We start from the raw sequence: 7,426 nt of genomic DNA on the forward strand, positions 1-7,426 counted from the left end.
TGGAGGCTCACAGATAAAGCAGCTTGAGTTATGTCTTCCTTGGCTTTCAGTGAGGACAAGTACAAGGATTTCCATTGTCCGCACTGTTAGCAACATTGCATCGTCCAAAAGACCTTGTTCATTTATCAGCTCCCTTAAAAATCTTTTGTTCACAAGCCTGCTTGTGTGTGAACACAGAAAAAAATCCAGCTCTATCTAGTATCAGCCTGCAGCTGTTCACTGACAGAAGGACTCAAAAGCTACGGATATGAACATGGGAAAATCCACCCAAAGCAGAAGGAAGACACAGTAAGCAACAGCTGCATGACAAGAATATGCTGTTTCTGTGGTGTGAGGGGGGGAAAAAAAGCTACAGTTACAATAAGCATCAGAAAGTTGTCAGCAAACATTATAATTACTATTCAGCTCCAAAGATAAACCAAATTACTTCTACTTCTAACTTTCTCTGGGTATCTAATGCTTTTCTGGACATATGCTCTGATTCCCGTCAGGGTTTGGAAATTCCAAGCCATCTCTGAACCATCTTCTAAGTGCTGGAGTCAGCAGATATCAATGTGTCCCTGACTTTCACAGGAAAAAAGGACAAAATGAAAAAAAACCCCAAACCTCTGTCCCCCAAACCTGCTGAGTCCTTTCCAAACCCTACATATAATACTTTGATTATTCATAACAGGGTTGTGTGTGGGACATGGCAGATGGTTTTTATGCTGCTTTAAACCAAACAGATCCCAGGAACAGGAGTTTTCTAAGTGTGTTCTCAGGACACAGCTCCTCCCTTGAGTCCTCTTTCCTGAGACCCCACGGCCAGCAACAGGGCTTTCCCAGCTCTCCAGGAGTTCCAACTCACATTTCTGTTTGCATCCCACCCTTGCAGGCCGTCTACTTTATAATTTACCACCTCAGGGATAAATAGCTATTAAAATACATAGCAGAGCAATTGTGTAATATTTGTAAAAATGATCACGCTTTACTTGAGATGTGCAAGAAAATCTATAGAGCCAAATAATGCAACAGCAGAGCCTATCTGCATTTCCCTGCCTCTGGTTCTTCACTGTCCTTTGCCAGCCCCTTTCCAAATCCTCTTAGGACAACCTTACTTCATTCCTGGACATCACATCAAATTGAAGCCTTTCTTCTGTAGCTCCCTTTCACAGGTACTTGACTCATTAAAACAGATTCTCTTCTGCAGAGGTGTGTTCCCTTCTTGATTTTTTACCTTCCCAAGCTTTCCTTGCAAATGGCTTCTTAGCCCTGCTTCTAAGGGAATGCTTGTCCCTCAACCCCCAGAGAATCTACATAACCTGGCCTTCTCCAGGATGGAGCAATTCCTTTGTTATCTGAAGATAACAAGCCCATTCAGGTGCCAACAGTCTCTAATAGTCCATCTATTCATAGACAGAGAAACCAGTTGCCCTCCCTTCCTTCCAGTGCAACATTTGTAAGATAGGGGCACAAGAGAAGGTGGTGCTAGAACACAAGTGTGGAAATCATCTGTAAAACGAACCTTCCTCTCTGATGAGGGAGGTGTTTCTGTCCAGGAACCGCTGTTACACTGGAAAGGCAGTGCCACTTCACGATGTGCCATGGAGCTCATGTAAGACATTGCTCTACAGCACAGAGCCTCAGATGTTTGTAAAACAGAAATGGTGCTTTCCTGACCTGTGGGAAGGTTCTCTTTTGAGGATGGTGGTTGGCATCAATGAGCCTTCTAAATAAAAATTTGAAACCCAATAAAGAAACAATCCATGTCTGGGCATGAGAACCCGCTCAGGCAAAAGGGCTCCAACCCAGCCAGCAGACAGTACCTCGGGAAGAGCTGAAGGACAGCACGAGGAGCTACCAACATCACCCCAGGAACCTGCTCCAAGAGGTTATTGCCATGTCAGAATGAGGTGAAAGCCCAGGTGAGAGTTTCAGCACAGAGAAATGAGACAACAGCACAACAGTTTTGCTTGGGGTACAGATTTCCACCACTAGGGATGAGGAAGGACCAAGAACAGAGCCAGTGGGGGAGATCTGGAGGTTTTAATGAAGAAGAGCAGTGTGGTACATGTGTTAGTGATTTTTTTAGTTACTAAGGCAATTTCCATTCACCTATAAAAGCCACACTGCAGATCCTGCATGCTACATCCTGAGTTATGTATATGAAATTATGACAGTGGCCAGCAAGCACCCACCACTGCTTCCTTCTGCTTTTCAGATACTCAGGAGACTTCAAGGGGATGGACAAGAATTACAGCCAGGCAAACTCTGACCAGCCACAAGGATTCTTAACAGAGAAGCAGAAGTTCTTAACCTTTCTTAACAAAGGTTCTTTACAAGGTTCTTCCATCTGACGCTGGTGCAGCACTGAGGCATTACCCAGAGAGACTGTGGGATCCTCATCCTTGGATACTTTGGCTGCACAAGGCCCTGAGCAACCCAATCCAGCTTGGAAGGTGGCCCTGCTGTGAGCAGTGGACTGGACTAGATGTCTTCCAACCTAACTCTTTATAGGAGCAATGTTTCCCTCAGACCTGTGTATATTTACATGCAGTAAAACATCTGGAAGGCAGCATAAGGTCGTGCACAGGAAGTTGTGTCTGTCAGTTAACTCCAGCTCCAGATTCAGGGAAAACAGCAGTGGAGCAAGAGGGTTTCTTAGGTGAGAGTAAAAAGCCAGGTGCTGCCAAGGTGAGGTAGCAGAGCTGCAGAGAGGGGAGGACATTTCCTCAGACACCCCTGGAGAGACGCAGCCCTTGAGAAATCCCTCACCACTGCCCAGCTGCTGCTGAAGTGTTCTGCCCGTGTGGAGTGATGGAGGAGATTTGGGAGCTCTCCAGGGGCAGCAGCAGTGGATTTCACAGACACCTGTGAGAATTTCTTCACCAGGAGGGCAGCTATCACTTCACCAGCCTTCCTGTCTCTGTCCAAACGACCTTCTCACCCACATCAGGAGCTTTGCCCAGACCAAACAAGGACCTCCTCAGACTTTGGATGGAACTCAGACAAAGCAGACGTGACTTTGATCATGCCTAGCAAGACACCTCAGTCAGCCAAAACCTGCCTGCGTGTAAATGCTGGGAGCTGAGATCTGAACTAGCTGAGGGCTGAGCTTGGAACAAAGATGTTTGTCATCCCCCTGCACAGAGGGATAGTCCCTGAGCTCCTGTTTGCCCATCACTCACTCAAATGCCCAGCAAAGCCTCACCACGGGCAGCAGTGCTGAGCAGAATGATTTGGGGAAGCCAGGGATGCTGAGTAGCTCATGGGTGACAGGGTTTTCTCACTGCCCATGCTGTCTGAATTCTCAATAAAGCCATTTATTCAAAAGCCATGCGGCACCTGGCCAGTGACTGAAGGCTCTGGCTGTAAGTGCCACTGTGAGAAGGAGCAACACCTTTCAAAATGCTTCAATCTGACCACTATAAAATGCATAGTTTTGGAGCACACTGGTGTTGGAACACTCTGTTATGGGATTAAAATGCTGCATTCCCAAAAGAGAAGGAGAGAAAAAAAAAGCAAATGATAGCACTGCGTTCAGGTGGTCATTAATATTATATGCAATGTAACATTTTAGGCTATTAATATTTTAAAAGCAATTAATTTTCCCAGGTGTAGGTGTAATCGATACAGAGCCGAACAGTAAAATATCCTGACAGTTTATCCATGGGAACAGCTTTTAATTCAGCAGTTTTGGAAGAGGAAATTAACAAGTAAAATAATTTACATCAGTAGAGAGAATTTATTTACACCATTTTATTTTGTGATATTATTGTTTTGAGGGTTTTATGTGTTTGTCTCTTTGTCAGGCAATAAAAGTTTATTCTGTTTGTTTGTCTGATCATGTTAAGAAGACAAAAGTCAACAGATCTAGAGATTGTCCCTGGAATGCAAAGGGGACATCCAAAATACTGGTTGAGACCCAAATATTTCTTCATGGACAATTTTTGCTGCTTTCACAGAGGTAACAAGACAAGCTGTTCTTCCCTTTAAAAATCCTCCTGTTTTCAGAATTTGGATGTTCTCTACACATTTGCACACAATGAGAGGTCCAGCTTATCCCCCTCCCACAGTCATTCACATGGCTTCCAAACCAAAATCCCACCTTGATGAAGTTCCATACAAAACATCTCGTTCTTTGCCAGACAATATATGCCTCATATGTTTCAGCAAACTATACAGTGTGGGAACCTGTGGCAGGATAATTCTCTCACTGCAGATTAACAGAATCAATGCACTTACCTTTCAAATACAGCTGCTCTCCTGGGAGTAAATACCGTGATTATTTAGCAGTTCACAGCACTGTTAAGACAACTAAGATATGCCCTTCCCAAATCCCCATAAAAGGAGCAATTTCCTCTTAACATCTTGCTTTCCTGTTCCCTGTTTGTACAGATCTGGGCGTGCTACACATGTGTATGAAATATAAAATCTTTGCCTCAGTGTAGACAGAAAGCAAATAAAATGGAATTGAAGCTCCACGTTTGTTTTAGTTAGAGCAGAACCACCTGAGAGACCACAGAGAAAAGTCTGAGCATTGCTTTTGAAAGAAGGAAGGAAGATATGTCACAGCAAGATGCTCTAAATATTGGAGCTCAGCTGAAGATTTGGGGGCAGAAAGTCTTTTATTGATCTCTCCTAACAGTCTGAAAAGAAAAAAAACCTCATGCATTTATGTTGAAGCCACTCTTGAACTAAGGACTGGTACAAACATGCCAGCAGGTAGGGAATGCAAGAGGTTAACAGCAAAGCTGTTTTAAGCAGAAAAGGAAGCTGATTCATAGGCAGTGAGGAGAAAAGGAAAAAAAAGGGAGGGGGGATTGTCACCTTCAGATTCTACCATATTATTAATGATGAAATAGATATCAGTGGTTCATACCTGTAATTTATCAGAATCGTGCTTGCTCTTTCAAATATCTGCTCCAAAAGCAAAAAGAAAAAACCCAAACCCAAGAAAAGAATGACGGTGTTTCTGTACAGTTCTGCATGCCAGGGTAAAAAATGTCACTTTCCATTGACTTCCTGACGTGTGGGAGGCACCTGTTCCCTGTTCCTTGTTCTAGTAAACGAACACAGCCTTATCACCCTGCCCCCCCAGGAGAGGAGCGCGGCGGCAGCAAAGGACGCGGTGCTCCAGATAAGGCAGTAATGTCAACCTGGGAATTCTTTGGGCTAAATGTGATGAATTTATCGAGTCTTCCAGCATAAGACATCAGTCCTATGTACATGACCAGCTTTTTTTTTGACTCCTTTCCCATCCCACCTAATAAAGAAATCTGACTGGAGTTGTGCACTCTTTGCACAAACACAGTTTCTAATTACTGCTCTGAAAAAGCATAACTAAGGAATGAGAAAGGTTAAAGAAGAAACTTTGCACGAAACAGAAAGGAGCAATTATTAAAAATATGTTAATCAATCACAGAATACAATAGTTAATGCTGTTAACTACTGAGCCTGCATAAAATCACCCTTTAAAGGTAAGAATAGTTTTATTACAGGGTATGTTTCACCTGCTCAGTACTTATGTTGTTGGATATGGCTGTTAATCATAAAGCTGCTACCCTACAGTTATTTAGAGTTGAAAACTACCTGTACATTTTAAATACTCCTTGAAAATACATGGGTGATAAGCAGCAGATCCTGTGCTATTCAAATCCTTTCCTAGTCTTTAATCAAAACCAAGAGGAAATAAAAGATATTTTTTATCATGTTTTTCCTGTTGAATTTACAGCATGGAATTATGTAATATACCTTTAAATGGCGAAAAACCAGATATATTTTAAAAACCCCAAACCACTAAGATAGACTATTTCCAGTGACTGAAGCCGGAATAATTTTATTTCAAATATATTGCACATTTTATTATTCATGGTGTTTGTTTGCTTTCAGGGCTTTCCTCAGCCTGGACAGTGGAAACACGTTCATCCGATTCTTTTTTGGCTTCCAGTCGGTTTCACTTTCAGATTCTCATGTTTCACACTCCAGCCTTCAGGTTTCAAGCACTGCAAAGGAATACTTATGCCATTTAAACAAACAAAAACCCCGCGGCTGCCGGGCGCGCTCACACCCTGTCTATTGCTCTGCAAAGCTGAAGCCCATCCTGTCCCCGCAGCACCTTCCTGATGGTTCTCTGGGATTTGCTGGGAAAAGAAATTAAATAAAGAGGAGTGATGACGAATTTAGGATTTATTAAAAAACCCCAAGAGCTTTGCAGCGGTCTCCAACAGAGCCCAATAAAATATCATTACATATTATCGATTACACGATAACCGCGCGTCGGGTTCGTGGTGAGGAGCCGTGACACCGACTTGGTGCCCTGCAGAAGTGTCCCAAGACCTAAATAATGCCGGCGGTGTTGCCACCCGGCGGCTGCGGTGGGGTTGGGAGCAGCACAGCCCCCTGCCCTCGGGGCTGCAGGGCTGGGAAGGAGGAGCGGCTGTCCCGGGAGCGCGGTTCCCCCGCGGCCGCGGCGGCAGCTCCGCGGGAGCGCAGCCCGCGCACATCCCCGCGATGTTTGATTTAACTATTTATGCTTTAAAAAGGGTGAGGCAGCTCAGCTAAAGAAGGGGAGCGAGTGCGAAAAGGGTGGGTTTTGCTGTTGTATTATTTTTTGTTATTATTTTTTGCCTTTTTTTTTTAAGAGGGGGGGATGTCGGGTTTTTTTTGTGGTTTTGTTTGTTTTGGTTTTTTTTCTTTTTTTCTTTTTTTTTCCGGAGGAAGGGTGGTATTTAACATATGGCACTCGGTAATCTCTACACGGAGGCTGTTAAAACATCTGCTGCCTCCAAATGCATGCAGTAGCGCCCGTGGGCACGGGGACAAGGCGAAGGGCTGGCTTCCGCGGCCGCGGGTCCCTGGCTCCCTGCCCCCCGGTCGCGCTTCCCAGGGACGGTGTTTCCCCACTGGAAACGGGCACCGAGCACATAAAAGCCGTCGCACCGGGAGAAAGTGTTTTGGTTGGGTTTTTTTCCTTTTTTTTTTTTTTTTCACGACGTTGCTGCAGATCAGCGGCACCTCCCGTGCAGAGCTGGCACGCTTCCATTTAATATTGATTTAGCGAGGGTTTTTTTTCCCTAACGGGACATCCCCATCACACGTCCAGCACGGTGGCCCGCCCGCGGTGCCCTCGGCTGCTCTCCCGGCTGCCGCCCCATGGCGGGGCGCGGGGGGCCCCGCATCCCTTCCCCGCCGTGCCCCAGACATCACCCCACTTCGGAAAGTCGCTGACGGACAATCGGGACACCCGTTGTCTTCCCCCCCGAAACCCACATAAATCACAATCGCTGCATTGTCGGGCTACAAAGCCAGACGGGAGCGCTTATGAATTTAAGTTTGGAGAAGGAAAACGTGCGCTGACACAACACGCTCCCTGTTCGCAGGAGCGGCCAGGAAGGGGAAATGAATTGTGGAAGTTAAAGAGCCTTTCATTGCGGAGCGCGCCGCA

This window comes from Corvus brachyrhynchos, unplaced genomic scaffold (genome assembly GCF_000691975.1).
Source record: "Corvus brachyrhynchos isolate BGI_N302 unplaced genomic scaffold, ASM69197v1 scaffold209, whole genome shotgun sequence".
In the NCBI taxonomy this organism is placed as follows: Eukaryota; Metazoa; Chordata; class Aves; order Passeriformes; family Corvidae; genus Corvus; species Corvus brachyrhynchos.